The following is a 17,845-nucleotide window of genomic DNA, read 5'->3' as shown; positions in this document are numbered from 1 at the left end:
TTATTCACTATGTTTACTTTACTTGGAGGTCCCAAGAGGAAGGTGCTATGTAATCTGCACTACAGTAGCATGTCAAGGTATCCAAAGGGGCCAAAAGAAACCATCAGCAGTGGGATGAGTCCCCTGGGGCCTTGGGAAAGGACATCCAGCCCGTGCTGCACTGAATTCAAAGTCATAGATGTAGGATCCCTTATGCTCCACAGGGATGCAAGCGCAGTAGGGAGACAGTGATCAGCATCATCAGGGACGAATAGGACCAAATGAAGCCCATTTTCAGACTTCAGTGGTCAATACAATGACATGACAACTCCACCATCCTCATGGACATCCCCTTATCTGCCAGGCCCAGCAAGTAGAGGTAGAACTAAAGACCAAACCAGTCCTGGATGTCTCCACCAGTTCCAGGTGGTGAGCAGAGTGATTAATGATGCACAACCACCCTACACCTCAGCTGTGGGCTGGCAGGAGTCCCCTGTCCCCACTCCTGTCACCTTTTGCTGACTTTCATCGATCTCCTTCAGAGTTTCAAAGTCAAAAATGAGAAAGAAACTCAGAACAAATGGGAACCTATAAAAACTCATCCAAGCTGCCAAGTCTACAGCAGATACAATTTGCAATGGATGAGGTATTAACACCCTGAAAAATTGGGGTAATGATGTGCAGTAATATTTGTCATCACCAAGGCTGAGTATGTTAAACAAAAATGTTCTGAAATGAAGCTTCTGCCTGGTAACTTTCCCAGATGTAAATATCGCTGTTGTTTTCCAAACATTCTTTAAATACCATAAGGCCTTAGTCCACTTACAGCACTAACAGCCCGTAAAATGTCATTTTTTGTTTTCTAATTAGTCTGATGATTTTTAGATTGGATTTGACAACAACAGTGAAGAAGCATCTCAGGCTGAAAAAAATTATCCCTTGGATGGCGAGTAACCCACAACCATTCTGGTGCATCACTGGGAACCACACAGCAGCATCCCCTCGTCCTGCTGGATGGGGACTTGTGGTGGGGCAGATCTATTCCTGCTCCAAGCAAGGGGACATCAGCCAGTCTTGTAGGGATGTGAAGGGGGAGATCATGCCCTTCCCTTTTTGCTGGTGAGAGCTCCCTGTCACGGTGCATTTTGCACATGCCCACGGCAGAGAGGGGAGCTGGAGGCAGAGCCCTGGTGGGAGCCCTGGGTGGAGTGAGGCTGGTAGGACTTTCGCCCTCTGTGCATGGTTGGTTGTTGCTGTTATGGGTCTTATTGAAAGGGTCCAGGTGCTTGGGATATTTAAGACACTGGAAGCCATTGCTTTTTGGGGGAGAGGAATAGTATAACTAAGCAAAGGACACCAGACCTCCATTCCTTGCTCACATGGGGTCCCATGCAGGCAGGGTGGAAACCTCTGACTCTCCCCCAGGTTCTGCACAGAGGCAGTCACATGGCTGTCACATTGCCACCTTTCCCTCCGAACTCCCCTATTTTGGTGAGTGCTTTCCTCTCTCAGAGGACACCAGGTTACCCCAATCAGTGCAACATAAGGAGAATCTGGAGTCAATCCCTGCTGCTGTGGCACCACACAGGAACAACTCAGTCCCTTCCCTGAGCAGGGACAGAAGACACATCTCTCGCCCAAGGTCACACTGTGTTTCCTTATCTAACTCAATGCCTCCCTGTTCTGCATGGGCAAATGGACCAGTGCCCAGCCAATGCTCTGTCCCTTGGCCAGCATTTCGCTTCTAGGTGATGCTCCAAAAGGCAGCAGGAGAGCTCTCATTCCCATACCCCCTCCACATCACTGAGGGAAGCAGCCAATGTTTTATTAACCACCTCTCCCTCCTGTACCACTTGTTAAACTGGGTTAGGGCTGCTTGAACCTGCTGTGTCAGACGTCTTCTTCTGCTGGTGGAGGGGAAGGGCCCGCAGAGGCTCTCCTGACCTGAGACACCTTTCTCACAGCACTCCTCACGCCATCTCGCGTAAATAGATCAGTCATCCCAGCATGGCTACGTCTTCTTTTACTCCTTCCTGTCTTTAATAATATTATCAATGTCTGGTTTAGATTTTTACTAAATATAGGGGCCAGAGCCTGGACTGGCGTCACTTCCTCCCAGAACTGGAACAGCTTGCTCAGAAGTACTGACTCCTTTTATTAATTTATCTCAGTTTGCAAAGTTGTTTGATACCACCAAGTCTCCCCACCCCCACCCCCTTTCCCCCACCATGACCTGGCAGCTGGTAGGAATGATGCTGCTTAAAGCCTGTCCTTGATCCATGGATGAGGCTTGAGGTTTGGGGGGCTGCCTCTCCCAAAGCAGCCCTGAGGAGCTGGGCACTGCGTGCCAGCGGGCAGCAAATTTGCAAGGAGCCTTTAGCAAACCCTCCTTTTCCTCACTGCTGATCTCCATGGGTAAAGACCAGCAATGGAGTGCCAATGATGTCCATGTACTCTCTGGGTGAGTCTTCTTCCAGCTGTCAGGGGCCAGATGCAGCTCCGGGGCTGGCATGAACCCCCAGTACTTCTGCCTGCCCCAGGGTCTGTGTAGTACCAATAAGGGGGCTGGACCCTTGGACATCCTGCTCCTGGCACCAGGAAGGACCTGGCAGTGTCTGTTCCCTGGCCAGGGAAGCCAGTCTGTTCCTTCTCCAGCAAAGGCAGAGGAGGGATGGCACCCCTTATCTCCAGCCTCCTCAGGAAGACATTTGACCCCAGAGCCACCCTCATGGTGGCCCCCACTATTCCATGTTATTGCCTAAACATTTATTAGTCCAAAGCAGTTTCAATAGGAACTCCTTGACCTCAGGGCATCCCATAGGACATGGCAGAATGGGATATCCCCACAGCTGGGAGAAAGGGGTCTTCCATGCTTTTAAGGCATGAGACAGATGGGGATGGGAATGAGGAGTGGAAGAATCCCAGAGCAACCAAATTGCACAGAGACCAAGCCCCACAGCTGCCCCACTGGGCTGTGAACCAGATTATGGCTGTGGAACAGGGGATGCTGGATCCCTTCTCCATGCCCATCCTCTCCATCATGCAGGGGTGTCTCCTGCATTTCCATGGGTGCTTTCCCTGGGCTGTGTGTCTAACGCAGCCGAGTGCAGTGCCAGGTTGCCAACTGCTGTTTGGAGAGGGGCCATGGCTTGCCTGTTCCCAGGCTGTCTCCCAGCTCTATTACTCCACGCTTCAGGTTTTTTGGCTGTGGTGGTGTTGGTGTTGTTGCTATTAAACTGAAAGGAGTAAAATTTCTCTCCTGCACCCACCCTTCTATGTCTGCCCTGCCACCTTCTTGCAGGGCTGCAAAAGGAACTTTCAGGCTCGGAGGTGGTTTTGGAGATGACTTGAGACACCTCGAGCCATCACAAGAAATGCACGGGCCAGTCCTTACCTCAAATGACAGTGCTTGGGGAGAGAGAAGAGCACTTCTGTTCCAAGGGTTGGCTCAGTGCCAGCCACACTTTAATCATCCTGATTAAAGGTGTGTTGTGTTGCTAAAACAGCAAAAAAAAAAAACCTGCCCAAGATGGAGAGGCAGAATGGCAGTCTCTGGGACAGGCAAGGGGTGGTCTGAGGCAGGAGGATGCCTGGGAGGTGCTGGGCAAAGGGTCTGGGGACCTCTGGGAGCTGTGGGTGGTGGTCCTGGCCCAGTCCCATCACTGTCACAGTTCTCCCAGCCAGCCATACTCCCAGAGTCCCCTGGCACTGCCCAGCTGGGACCAGTTTGGCCCTCAGAGATTCAGATTTGGTGTGAGGGGTGGGGTGGCTGTCATGCATACATGGGGACACACAGAGATGTTCACACGGGCTCAGGGAGACCGACACGTGTGTGTAAATACAGGCACACAGACACACCCTGTCCCCTGCACTCCCCCCACCGCCTGTCACACACACAAGCTCAGATACACCCGGACACACTCATTCCTGCACCCCTCAGGGTGTCACCACACACATGCACAAGCACAGGCACACCCACAAGAGAGGCAGATGTCCCCGACACACACACTCACACCTTCACAAACCCTGCACACTCACAACCCCACTCTCACAAGGTGTCACACACACAGTGCTGCACACAGTGCTGCACACGGTGTCACAGTGTCACACAGTGTCACACACATGCAAGTGTCACAAATACAGTGTCACGCACGGTATACACGCGGTGCTGAACAGTGCCATGCAGTGTCACGCGTGCACACAGTGTCACACACACAGTGTCACAGTGCCACACACTCTGTGTCACACACATACAGTGTCTCACACACACACACACAGCCCCCTCCCCCGCCGCCCCTCCGGTGCCAGCCCGACTCTCCCGGCCAAGCCGCTTATCGCTCCGGGCTGTGACAGCGCGGTCGGATCCAGCCGGGTCCCACCGAGCCCCGGCGAACCACGCTCCTCCGAACCGGGCCGTGCCGTGCCCAACCGAGCTGAGCCGTAGCCGAGCCGAACCGGCCGTGCCAAGCCCTACCGAGCCGAGCCGGACTGTGCTAGGCCGAGCCGAGTCGAGGCGAGCCGACCCGTGCCCCACCGCACCCCTCCGCCCGGCCCGCCCCGAGCCGAATCGCGCCGTGCCCATCCCATCCCACCCGAACCGCGTCGAGCGGAGCCGTGCCGAGTCGTGCCGGTGGAGCCCCCCGGGCCTGGCAGCGCTGCCCGGCGCCGCCTTCACGGGCAGAGCTCTCCGCCTGACGCAGTGAGGAGCTGCAGCCCTTCTCTTCTCGGAGGCCGGGCTCCAGCGCTGGGATTTGCTCGGCTCCGGCTGCGTTTCCCTACCCGCCTCCTGCCCCCGGCCCGCCCGCCTGGAAGGGCGCGGGGAGCCGCAGCCGCGGGTGCGTCCGCCGCCCATCACCGCGCCTCGGGGCTGGGCGCGCCGCCGAGCGCCGGGAGCCGCCGCCGGAGCAGGTAGGTGCGCCCGCAGCCGCCGCCGCAGCCCGACCGGTCCTCCCGCGCCGTCCCCGACCCCGGGCGGAGCCCCCCGCCCTGCTCCGCACCGGCCCCGCGCCCGGTGTCGCCCCGCCGCGGCGCCCCGCGCTGCTCGGCAGCCCCGGGTGCCCGGCGAGCCCCGGGTGCCCGGCGAGCCCCGCGCAGCCCCCGGTGGCCGCTCCGCGTCGCCAAACTTTTGGCGGCTGCAGCCCAGGTTTGGGCTCCGGCGGGAGGAGACCGCGGGGCCGGCGGCGGGGGTAGCGGGGCGCCCTCGCATCCGCGGGCGGGGGTCCCCAGGCTCCGCCAGGACAGCTCCCGTTGCCCTTCTCCCCCAGGCGAGGGGGAGATCGGGCCCGGAGAAGCTCCCCACGGCCGGGCCGGGGACGCGGAGGCGGGAACCCCGCCGGCCGGTGTCCCCCCCACCCCGCCCATGGGGGATCCCCACTTCGGGGTCTTCTCCCCGCCTGCGGGGCGCGCCCGAGCCGGGGCATCCCCGGGGAGCCCCTGCGGCCGCCCCTGCAACTGTTGCCTACGGGAAGCCCCGGTGCTCCGGAGGAAGAGCCGGTGCCGCGGGCAGCAGCGTCCCCCCGGGGTCAGGGGGCTTCCGCCCGGGTCGCCACAGCGCCGCACGGAACGCTCGGGGCGGGGGGGCCTCTCACCCACCACCCCAAATAACCCCAGAGGCTCCCAGTCTTGGGGTGGGGGCTGTAGTACAGACGCTCCCCGATTCTGCTGCCCCCGCCCCCCCAATCCCTTCTGCATTCCCACGCCGGCAGTTGGGACCTGCCTCCCCCCACACGCGCTCCTTCAGCGGCTATTTCTGTTCTCGCCAAACGCGCCGCACATAGAGCTTTAATTAAAGAAAATTAGTGGAGGAGGGTGGGGGGGTGTCCATGCTCCGGGGGACAGGGGGGCCGGTCCCCGGGACCTCGCCGGGTGCGGCTGCCGTCGCGCTGATGGCTCGGGGGAGTCGGGGGCAGGTGCCCGCCTGCGAGTTTGAGCCGCTTTCGCTTGTTTTTTTTTTTTTAAGAGAAGGCGGGGGACGAGGGGGGGCGAACGGACACGCGACGACGCGGGAACGTGTTCCTGCCCGGAGGATGTGTTGCGGTTTTAATTATAATGACAGATGTTGCTGTAAAGTTCCCGAATGCAGGCAGCGCACGGAGCACCGGGACGCTCGCCCGTCGGACTGGGGCACTCGCCCGTCAGCGCAGCCGGTGTTGAACCGCCACCGGAGTTGCCAAAGAATTTTCTTGGTTACATTTTGAATGAGGCTCGGCCGGGGCTGGGGGTCCTCGGTGCCGCGGGGGGTTGGTGCGTGGTACCCAGGGATGTCAGGGCAGTGGAGGGCAGCCCCTCCTCCCTGGGCAGGACCCCTCCAACCAGCCCAAATCCCCGGCGGTCCCCAGCCTCCGTCCCGCTTCTTGTGGAAGGGGCTGCTCGTCCCGTGCGTGGCGGGACCCGACGGGCAGCCGCGTCCCGGTGCTGCGAAGATGCCTCCCCTCACCCCCCCCTTTCCTCCTCCAGCTCTCCCTGGACAGAATCCTCCTCGCCGTTGCTCATCCCTGCTTTCCCGGGCCGAGCAGCCTGGGAGACCTGCGGTGCTACCCACGTCCAAGATGTGATTTACAGCCCCGGGAAAGCCCCGCGGAGGGAGGGGAAGGGGGGGACCGGCATCACCAGATTCCCCCGGGGCAGAGCCGCCGTTCCCGTCTCCCCGGCCGGGGACTCTCCTCCTCCCGTCAGCTCCGCGCGTTCCACCGCCGGTTCGCGCTGGATTAAATATTTAGAAGTTTGCAGCACTGAATAAAGCGATCGTTAATAGAAATTGATGGCACCGATGCGAAGGGGGTGGCACCGACGGTGGGAACAGCGCGGCTCGGCGGGAGCGGGCGGGGCGCTCCGGGAAGGGTTTTTAAAGGGTTTCGCCCCAACTTCAGGGTTTGTTGCTCCGAAGGCTCTGGCAGCGCCCGAACTCGGGAGCTGCTCTCCACATTTCCGACGGTATCTTTAAAGGGAAAGAGCGGATTTTTCCGCCGTGTCTATCTGGAAAGAATAACCCCGTGCTTGTGCAGATACGAGGCAATCCGCATGAGTTTAGCACCTAAAATACCCCCCTTGGCACCTCCCGCTGTACTGCCTGGCACCTTGCAGGGCTCACACCCCCCACACACCTCCTGGGTTTGCCCTTGCAGCGGGGGGCAGTGGGCAGCGGAGTGCTGTCGATGGTGGTCGGGAGCGTGTCCTCAGCTTCCCGAAGTGCAGCACTGGGCAGGGAGGGGACCCCGTCCTGGGGAAGGCCGGAGCAGGGGTGAAGTTTAACCAGTGACCTGGAGGAGCGAGTGGCCCCCGGGATGGGGGCAGCCTCCCCGGGGCGGGGCGGGAAGGGGTGACATGGGACCATCCAGGGGAACGGTGCCTGGTGGCTCCGGAGCCTGGGTCCCCCAAGTCGGGCTCCGCCGCTCCGCTCCGAGCTTGAGTCAGCGCTTCTGTCAGCGGCGTGGATGGGGCAGCGGTCGGCGGAGCGGGATGCAGTCCTGGAGCGGGTGCGGAGGCAGCGGGAGTGGGGGAGGAAGGACGGGCTGGGCTGGGCTGGGATAGAGCGGAGGAGCAGAGAGAGGGAAAGAAGGGGCGAGGGTTGCTCGGGGACCGGCCGGGGGTGCGGGCCCACCCGCACCCTCTCCGCAGCAGCCGCTGCTCAGTGGGAACCGGCGGCGTTGGGCAGCGCCTGGCGTGGGGTTGAGGAAAAAGGAGGGCAGAGAGGAAAGGAGGCGACCCGACACCCCGGTGATGGGCGCCGGAGACGGTCTGTACCCCCTAGGGCGGGTCGGTGCCGTGCCCACGCCCGCCCACCCCCCTCGCCCCGCGCTGGGGGACGCTCCCCCGGTCCGGCGCTGCCCACGCGTGTCCCAGCCCGGCCACCCCTCCGGGCTGGGGCAGCGCCGCTCTGTGACAGCGGAAAGTGGCTGGAAAGGGGCGAGGCGTCACACGCTCTGCCTCCGGGAGGCAGGGAAAGGCTGAGGGACCGATGGGAAGGCATGAATGAATGAATCTCCATAAAGAGCCCCAAGCAGCAGGGAGAGGGAGAGAGGAGGAGGAGAGGAGGAGGAAGAGCCGGAGCAGGGCAGGCAGCAGCAGACGTGATGCCGGCAGGTAAGGGGGTGCCGGTGCCGCACGGCTCCGTGGTGCCCGGGATGGCAGGCTGGGGAGCACAGCCCAAGGGAGACAGGAGCTACGGGGACCCCACGCAGGTTTGGGTTTTTTTTTTAGGGGACATGTTTCCCTCCTGCCTCCTTGCAAAATGTGGGATTCCCCAAACTTCCCAGGACTCCTTTCCTTCCCCGGGTAGGGGGTACCCCCGCATCCCCACTGGCTGAGCCTGGCGGCAGCTCCCGGCAGGGACTGGCACTGGTGGCCAAACCTGCCCCGCACCGGGGCAGCCCCGAACCGGGCCAGCCCGCCCAGTGGCAACGCAACTCGGCCTGGCGTCTAGAGCTGCCCTGCCAGGGGTAACCAGCTTCTGCTGGGTTCAGTGGGGAACTCCTCTCCGCCTTCTCTCCCGTCCCCCTTCGCTGCTCCGTCCCTGCTGCGGTTACATAAGGCAGAGGAGCCCGTAGCCAGCACTGACGCGGGCCGGATCATCGAGATCGCACCCAGGGATGCCCAGAGCTGAGCCCAGCCCTGCCTGGCTGCTCCCCATCCTCCGCTGCCCCTGTCCCTCTGCCCGGGCTGAGCCACCCCATTGCCTGCCTCAGCCTACCGCAGGGACTGTGCTGGAGTCACACAGGCGGGTTCTGGGGGGCACAGGTACACTCGTACACACGCACACCCCCAGCACCGCTGCCTGCCCTTGGCTCTCCCGCAGAGCTGCCCCGCACTAACGCCGCTGGAACGCGTAGCCCTTGGTGCACACACCCCGTCCGACGGAGCAGCCTGGCTCCCACAGACGGGCCCACACCACAGCGATGCGCCCTGGAAGTGTTTGCACACAAACACAGCGCTGTCAGTAGCACAACACGGGTCACGCTCTCGCACACACGTGCTGGTGCACACCAGGGGCTAGTGCATGCCGTGGGTTACTGCTCGCCAGTGCTGGCACGGGGGTGGTGGGTGCTCTCCTCATGCCAGACAGGGCCGGCTCCCAGCCCAGACAGGTGCTGGGGAACTCTGTTGGGAACGCTGCAGGCCTGGCAGGGCAGCCCTGGCTGGCTGCGGTGGGCAGCTCTGCGGCTGCCCGCAGCTTTCCCCTCCCTGACCGAGGTGCTCCGAGCAGGGATCAATAATGCCTTTCTGATTGGCTTCAATTCCCCATTCAAAGTAGTCACTGCATTAGGACTTGATTTTTCTCCCCTTTGACTCCCGGCCAGATTAGATTGTGAATTTGGCTGATTTCAAGCAACTGGGGGAGGGAAGAGTCATACAGCGAGCAAGAGAGAACTGAAATATCCAACAGGATCCCCTGGAGGGGAGAGAAATCAGGTCTAGATAAGAGCTTGTTCTCTCTGTCTGGCTAATGCTTTCCTGTTTGATGATCAGAAAACAGAAGATTTAACCTCTCACCAGGATGCCTAACTATGAAAGGTCAGGCTTTTGGCTTGTTCTGGGTGCCAGGTTTGTTACTGCAAGCTGTGGATTATTTATTTTGTTCTCCCATCCTATGCTAATATAGGAGTGCACAGTGCATGCAAACAGAAGGACGTGGTCAGTGCTTCGGAGGTTTACGGGTCACTCTGGATGTAACTCTGAGGTGGGAGAAACTGCCATGGGGACAAGACATGGACAGGGTCCATGCCCTAGAGAGCCTGGAGCTGTCCCCTCTGTTTGTCAAGTCTCAGCCCCATCCTTGCGCATTTTTTTCCAATACTTGTTTCCCCACGCATGTGCTGGGGACAAGTGAGGGTTTTACCAGTGAAGCCCTGTGTTCCAGAGGGACATGGGAAGCAGCAGCCAAGCTGGTCCGGATGGAGTTTCCCTCCTGGCTGCTCCAGGGCCGGGATTTCATGCTGAGAAAAGCCACAGCAGCGCAGCATCGCCTGCAGCGTCCCAGCTGCCGGCACTTGGCTGTGGATTGGTGTGAGCTCCAGGTGTAGCAAAAGCCTGGGATTACGTAGTTTCTCACCAAAGGGCACTGGGAAGCCACGTGGAGAAGAGGGGCTTGAGAAGAAGCTGCTGCAGGGCAGTGAGGAGCTTCAGGAGGAGAGGATGTGGGCCTGGGGGCTTCCTGCAGGTAGGCTGTGATATTCTGAGCTGCGTGGGGGCTGTGGGGAGGCTTCTGGTGGAGGCACCAGCAAGGCTGTGAGGTGAAGGGTGGAGGAGAGGGGAAGCTACTGCAGGGGCTGTATGAGGTTATGAGCAGGGAGCATAGCCTTGGGCAGTGTTTGGCACGATCTGGGACAGCTGCTGGATTTTCTTGGTGTTACGAACTTAGGGCTTGGGAAGGGTTTGAGTGAGCCTGATGGAAGGACAGCATCGAGGTTGAGTGTCTGGGTGTGGAGAGATGGATGTGTGATGATCTGCAGCAAACGGGGTCCAAAGGAGCCTAATGGAGAGGAGAAGAGCTGTGTGGGGCTTGGTGGGGCAGCTGTGGAGCCAGGCATGGATCAAACTGTGGGTGAGGAAGGAGGCAGAACTGTGAAAGCAGTAGGGCTGTGAGGACCTTGGGGTGAAGGGATGGGAGTGGAGACCCTAAGCCTTGGTCTCGTGTCTGCTTAAGCTCCAGCAGAGTGGTGATAGGGGCTTGGTGTGGAGAAAGAGGAGGAAGAGCATGAAATGATACGTGTGGTGCAGTTTGGCTGCTGGAGTGGTGAGTGTGTGTATCTAGCACAAGGGTCATCCAGGTCCCTGAGACATTCCTGTAACAGAAACAAATATTAATAAATATCAAAGAAAGTAGCTGTGAGAGTTAGCTCCAGGTGAGGGGGACCTGGAGCCTCCACACACCACCATGAGGAGCTGGGACAGGAGGGTCTGGGGGAAGTCGGCACTGCAAGGGCTGTGTCAGCCTGGGTAAGGGAGCTGGAGGGACACGGCTGGAAGCTGGGGAGGTGGAGATGGGAGTTGATGTGGTTATGGCACTAGCCCGAGAGAAAGCTGTGTGTGTTTAAAAAAACCACCTCAACAAACAAAAAAACCCAACCCTATCAATCAGGAAAGGTTTAAATCTGTCATTTGGGCTCAGCTTCTGTACCACCTGGCATGGACCCCTGTGCAGTGTGAGGTTCAAGACGACCCAATGGCCGGAGAACCACTGCTAGTGAAGAGAGCCCTCTGTAAATGGAATTTTGGCCAGTTGCCTCAGGGAGCAGAGCACCCCATGTCGCTGCCCATGAGCTTGAGATCCTTGTCCTCCCTGGGGACTGGTGGGGCAGAAGTGGGGACCCAGACCTGTGACCCCTGTTCCTGCTGGGTGGGGGTGTCCTGCCCAACCTGGGGAGCAAACCATCAGGCCCTTGTTCAAACACACGCACTGTACGTGTTCAGGGCTCTTAGAAAAGCCAAATGACCACAACTCTGCTGGCTTCCCCCACCCTTCTCTCCTTTGTGCTTAGAGGGAACCAGTGGGAAGATCTCCAAGATCTGTTTTTTCTCCTTTCCTATTTCAGCGTTTCTTTATGAGCTGGACAAGGGCAATCTCTGAAGCTCATTTGTATTTTTAAATCTGCAGGAATAAGTGTATGGAAATGTATGTGTTTTACTGTATCAGCTGCTATCAGCTTTTAGCTTTATTACAGTAAGTGCAGAGTTTCTTGTGGGCCAAACTCATTCATTGGATTTAATGGAGTTAAACTGCAGGCAGATTTGGCTACTTGTTTGTGTATATCTTTGTAAAATGGACAGGCAGAGATAATAAAATTTTATACTCTCTGTGGCATCTTTTAGGGAAAAGTCTTCCAATATGTTTTATAAACAGCATGCAGATTTTGCTACAGTGTATACTCATATCTAAGTATGAGGCACTTTAGTGCTGCTTCTCTTTTCCCTTTCCTAGAGCTATATGTATGCATGTGAACTTGTATTTGCCTGCGTTACTTTCTCGTGCTGCTCTCCTAACAACTGTTTTCAGCGGTTTTAAACAATTTCACTGGATTTCTTTCTTTCTTTCTTTCTTTCTGGGGTATTTTTATCTCTTCCTAGAAATGGTAGTAAGAACCCTAACCCTCGCTGCGAAGGGCTCAGAAGGAGGAAAGAATAATGCATGTAAAGCCTCTTGCTAAATACCCGTAGCACTCCTAAACCGTCCCAGCTGCAAATGCACTATCTCAGGACCTTTCACAGGTACAAACATCTGCTGTGATACCTTTGAGGGGCTGACTTTTTTCACCCCTTTTTCCCGAGATACTGTTTTCCTCTATTTTCCCGATGCGATGATACCGGCTTCTCGACCTATTCTGGGCCAGAATAGATCCCACTCGTGCAGGGGCTTTCCCGGGGTAATGTGGAGCAAACCAACATCTGAAAAATGTATTTCTAGGAGATGGATTTATTTTGTAATGAGGGTATTTGATGTTTTTCTAGGCTCTAAACAAATTAGACCCAGGTATGTGGCTATGAGGCATTAGGAGGGGAAGCAGTTGAGGAGCTGAGCTAATTTATTATACTTATTTATGACTTATCAAATGGCCATCACCGCCCCATATGGAGCACTTGGGTGTGTGGAATTGAGGAGAAAGGATATCAATACACAGGATAAATGCAAAGCAGTGGTCAGTGACAAGGATGTAAATAAATCTGGAGTTTCTGGTGACAGTAAAACAAACTGTGGGTAGTGAAGTATGAGAGGGACGTGATGTCAAAGGAACCCTATAATGTATTTATAGCCCCACTCAGGATTTGCTAGGGTTTCTAAATAATGCATTAATTCAATTACACATTCTTAATTAGTATTTGCTCAAATTGGAGCAACATCATTAATTTGCTGCCTCATATTTTTACTTTGCTGTTGTGGTGGGTTTCATTTTTTGACTCTTTCCCCTCTCTGCTTTGCGAGACTCGTAACACTCAGCTGTGATGCTCATGCCACAACCTGCAGCTTCTTTGGGAATGCCAGTTTTCCATAATAGGTTTTTTTGTTTGTTTTTGCGCTGACAGGCCTCACAGTCCTGACCTGACCCTGTAATTGGAGGAAGAGGGAGAAAAAGAGCCCAGATGTGAAGCAGCTTCTCTCAAATGCTGAGCAGTATCCGTTCTTGGTAGAGCAGCAGCATGCTGAGGCAGGATTAGGCCTTTTAGGCTCCCCCAAACAGGGGGTAGATATTTTTGAGCATTTGATTTATTTTTTTTTTTCCCTCTATGGAAACTCATGATACTTGCAGGGGTGGGTGCTCCCTGTCCCTCTGGGCTGACAGCAACACACAGGGCTGCTCCTCTCTGCTGCCCGCACTGGGAGCTGCACAGGGATGGGGAGGCACAGGGTGCTGTTTGTCACCCCATGGGAAAGGCTGAGCAGTGATACCTTTGGTGCTGTGCCCTTTATTGCTGTGTCTGGAGGGAAGATGTTCTCCTGAAAGCTGCTCCTGGGCATTTGCTCTTCTGCTCCTCCAGGAAAGCAGAGCTGGGTCAGGGACACGGGTGCAGGGTAGGTGCTGGTGGCCAGGGCTCTGGTCCTCTGCACAAGCCAGGTTTGTGATTAGCATTTACCTGTAACAGATGTTTTAGCTGATTTATTCGAGTTACAGGATGATAACAGATCAGGGAGACTAATGCAAGCCAAGACTTCTCCCTCCCAGCTGTGCCTTCCAGGAGCAGATCAATACTCGTCCCAACTTTGCAGAGAGCAGTTTGGGCTTTTCTCCCCACCGCCCCACTTCCTCCTTTTAATTTTTGTTTCTGGCTTTGGCTTTTCTTCCCCACCCTCTGCCCACGCTCTCCTCTCGCTCGGAGGCGAGCGGTGCAGCCTCGAAAGCCCCATTCATCACCGCCTGCTCGCGAGGCACCAGCCGCCGCCGCTCCATTGATTGACTGCAGCGGGGAGTGAATTTAAAATCATTACGCTCCTGAGACAGCTTTTAAATATGAGGAAAATCAAGTTCTGTAAGAATCCTGGTGGAAAGGGTGTCTCCAGCCAGGGAATCCCGTGTGGTGCTGGGTGCTGTTTGGGTCCAGAGGAGACTCCGCTGCTCTGGACCTCGAGGGTGTCCCTGGGTGAGCTGGTGAGACGGGAGTGGGCAGGCAGGTGCCGGCAGGGAATTAAGAAGAAATATTTCACTGTAGAAAATAGTGTTGTGTAAAGCCATCTATCTGCTGCCTGTCTAATGCTTTGCATGAATTAATGAGCTGATTGATTAGGAGAAACTTGCAGCAGCTGGGTGAGGGAAATAATTCTTGTCCTTGTGTTACAGGTGGGGAGAACTCAGAGGCGCAGAGGTTAAGATTAAGGTTTCCAAGTTGGGTTGTTGTTTTTGCTTTTAGTGAAGGCTACAGTTAAGATGCTTATCTGTGTCTTGTTTTACTGATTGTCCAATGTGATTTTTGGATGTGTTTTGACTTCAAGAGCAGTTGTGAGAGCTTGATATGGCTGCAGCTCAGCCCTGGAGAGTCTCAACTCAGGATCTGATCTTCCAGTGCGTTTGTGGCAAAACATCACAGTCTGCTGTGGCTCTTGGCTGTGGTGTTTGTAATCAATAGTCTCTTTCCTTTACATTGGAAAAGACAAACTCTTGTCATTTCTTACAATATTGGCCGTTTAACAAACCTTCCTCTTACCCCACAACCTTTTTCCAGTCAAGGCTTTCCATAAGCATCTCCCCATTCCTCACAGTATCTCTCCCGGCCACCTGCAGCTGGCAGAGTCAGGTTACTGATGGCTGGATGCGTGGAGCATCTCTCTCCTCCACGCTACAATGAGTGCAGCTTTTCAGGAACGGTGCATTGAGCAAATGTCACTCCACAGCCCCAAAATCTATCAAAGGAAATGACAGCGGCTGTAAGCATTAATCATCCCGTATCATCAAAATAAAGTTGTTGCAATAGAGTATTGTCAGAGGATAAATGTCCTGACTTCAGCTCAGTGTAGGTTCCATTAATGCTGGTGGTTCACTAAGGTGGTCCAGCAGGAGATGGTAATTGTGTGGTCCAAGGGCTTGTCTTGTGACATTAATTAACCCTTCCCTCTCTAGGCTGGGCAGCTGGTCAGTCTTGTTATGAATTAAAAGCCTGGGAGACTTGAGGAATTGAAGTAGTTTCTTTTCATCACTGTGCTGAGAAGTTTGTCCTGGGCCCTGCTTGAGTAAAAGCAGGGATATGTGGAGCGGCACTAAAGGGGCGTTTCCCACTCACCCTTCTGAGCTCTCATTGCAGGAAAAAAAAAGGAGGGAAAAAAAGTAAATTTGTTAAAGCAGTGCTAAAAATGGCAGTGATTAAAAAAAGGTATTGACCATCTGATTTGTGGTATAAAAATACCTGCTTCTGCTTTACTCCTGCCAGAGGACATGGCTTGAAAGCAAACCTCTTAACCCTCGTGCTGGTTCTGCCCCTGCTCAGGGTGCAGCAGGTACAAAGGCTGTGGGCAAACAACATCAAGAGTGTGACAGACAGGACATCCATCAAGGTCAGGGGGACGAGGGATGGGAGCGCTGGTGTCACCGAGCTGATTGACTCGTTGGGATGGAGGGAGGCACTGCAGTAATGTCACTTCCAGCCACCTTCTCCCGGGGAAGGTGGTGCTGAGCAGTGAATTGCAAGGTCTGGCGTGTGGCCCAAGGGAATGGAGAGCTGTTGGAAATCACTTTGTGTTTAAAATCAGGGAGTTCAAGTCTGTCTCTTGTGTTTTATGGCACCATTGAACTTATCTGCTGTCTGGGTTTGAGCCTTTGTCCGTAGGGGCTGCGGGGACCTGGCCTGTGCTAAGAACAGGCTGGGCTTTGCAGACTGTGCAGCAGAGCAGGACCCTGAGGTGGGAATGGGATGGAGCTGTACCTGAGCAGGCAGCAGGGGCTGGAACTGCGGGGTGCACACAGGCTTAGTGGGGTTGGACACCCCACTGAACCTCTCTGGTGTTGCCCATCTGGCCTGGCTCCTTTTCACCTTGTCCAGGGCAATGCTGAAGCCTGGGCTCAGGAATAACACAGCTGCTCCTGGAGAACATCTACCACAGAGGAGTAAGAGGAAAACTTTGACAAATCAACATGTTTCAGCAGCTACCCCAATTCACAAAGGAGCAGAAACTGGGCGGTGGAGTTTGTGTAATTACTTCGCGTGTAAAGAAAAGAGGGGAAATGAATCTGTGGGATGCAGTTCTTAAAGCTCCATAAGAAACCACGTAGTCATTTAGGTTGGAAAAGACCCTTAAGGACATAAAGTCCAGCCATAATGCTTTACAAGCAAAGTGAATATCACAACCCCATCAGAGACGTCTGTCTCATTGTTTACTGAGTGGGTCAGTTTGTTAATCTTGAGATTCATGACTAGACTTGATGATCTTGGAGGTATTTTCCAATGTAAATGATTCCATGATTCTGTGTCAGATTTGCAGCAAAGTCATTGTCTGTATTAAAGTCCTTTCCAGTTTTGAAGTAGACTGTAGGTTCTCTAATTCCCCGTTGGCTTTAAGAAAAAGCCCCAAACTTTCTGCATGGCTTTTTCCCTTCTCTCTCAATGAAGAATTACTAATTCATGTTACAAATTTTTTGTCCATTCCAGTCCATATCTTAACAAAGCAGCCATAAAATAGCATCATATTGCAGAGCCAACACATTCTCTTTTGCACTGGAGCTCTGACATGTGGCGGTGAACAGAGTAATACATTCATTTTAATGAGGCTGCCTTGGGAATTAAGTGTGTGTCACTTATTGATCTTGCTTTTCTCCCCATTTATTTTGAAATGCTGTTGTCTTTATTTTCAGCAGGTAAAATCTGAAGTGCTGTTGCAAATGCTGTCTTTCTTCTGTGCTTTAGACTATACCAGCTCCTCAAAACCAGGGCTTGTGGGGGTCCTTGGAGCTGCTGAGTTACAGGTAACCTGTCCTTCTGCAAACTGTGTGAAAAGAGCCAGTCATGAGGATCAGATGGAAAATAACCTTCAAAGCTGGTCAGGTTTTCCATGACCATCTGAGAGCCCCTTATATCTGATGGCGGGATCATGCCTGGAGACCTGGCAGACGCACTCAGTGGGTAAACCTGGAGGTGAAGTGACGTGCCCAGGGTTATCTGGGGTGTTGGTACCAAAGCCTCGCTGGGACCAGGTCCTTCAACACCTGCTTCTGCACCAACCACAAGACTTATTTCCTTTCTTTGTCCTTAGTTTTGCAGCGCAAGGAAATTTTTGTTTAATTTTAAATGTTCTCCTAAATCTTGGTGACGGCAGATTGACGCAAGCGTGTGCTGGATCAGGGCCTGTTCTCTTATGCATATGGATGCGTACACAGCTGTAAGCGTTTTCTGTCTTAAGGCTTCTGCAGTCCAAGGGAGAGATCTATCTTCCCTCCCTGCCCACAGATGTCCCCCCTCTCCCCTTGCACCAGGGCCAGCAGCACTGGGTGCCCAGGTCTCCAGTGTGAGAACACAGGGATGAATTTGGGTGGAATCCCTGATTGTTTCACTCAGTCATTGTCCATTGAGTTTGCCAGCGAAGTTGGTGCATGTGTGCAGCTTTCTGGGACACTTGGGAGCTGGGCATGGCAGTGGGAGGAAAGCCCTAGGACCACGTGAACTGGGAAATTCTTCTGAGCCTGATGTTCTCAGAGGTTTTGGGGGTGTCTCAGCACATTGGCAGAGAATTATATGTTGGCTGTGTCTTGTCTGCCAGAGCTTGCCCAGGATCTTGCTTTTGTGGGTGTCACCAGCAGCTAAAATGTGGCACCTGTGTTGCGGGGAGAGCAGCAGCTCCCAAAAAGGGTGGCACAAACAAGCTGGGTCAAATGGCAAAACCGGTTGTGTTCATCCCAGCAAATGCAGATGGGAAAGTCCAGGCTCGTCATCCCTTTTCACATGTGGTATCCCC

The 17,845-nt window shown here is 55.1% G+C and overlaps 1 protein-coding gene across 3 annotated transcripts in view; it reads left to right on the top strand.

Annotated features, from left to right (window-relative positions):
* Nucleotides 1-4,747: 4,747 nt before the first annotated feature.
* Nucleotides 4,748-17,845, top strand: part of ELFN1 (extracellular leucine rich repeat and fibronectin type III domain containing 1) — a 103,895-nt gene continuing 90,797 nt past the window's right edge. For 2 of the 3 annotated variants that reach the window (XM_050317410.1, XM_050317412.1), the window contains exon 1: nucleotides 4,748-4,887. The gene's annotated coding sequence lies outside the window, so the exon portion shown is untranslated. Of the gene's footprint in view, nucleotides 4,888-7,914; nucleotides 8,062-17,845 lie in introns of those variants that run through there. The other variant, XM_050317411.1, reaches the window with a different exon arrangement.

The sequence above is a fragment of the Myiozetetes cayanensis genome, unplaced genomic scaffold (genome assembly GCF_022539395.1).
Source record: "Myiozetetes cayanensis isolate MyiCay16 unplaced genomic scaffold, myiCay2020 scf20-37, whole genome shotgun sequence".
Taxonomy (NCBI): Eukaryota; Metazoa; Chordata; class Aves; order Passeriformes; family Tyrannidae; genus Myiozetetes; species Myiozetetes cayanensis.
Note: the sequence above shows the minus strand (reverse complement) of the source record. Positions and strands in the feature narration are given on the sequence as shown.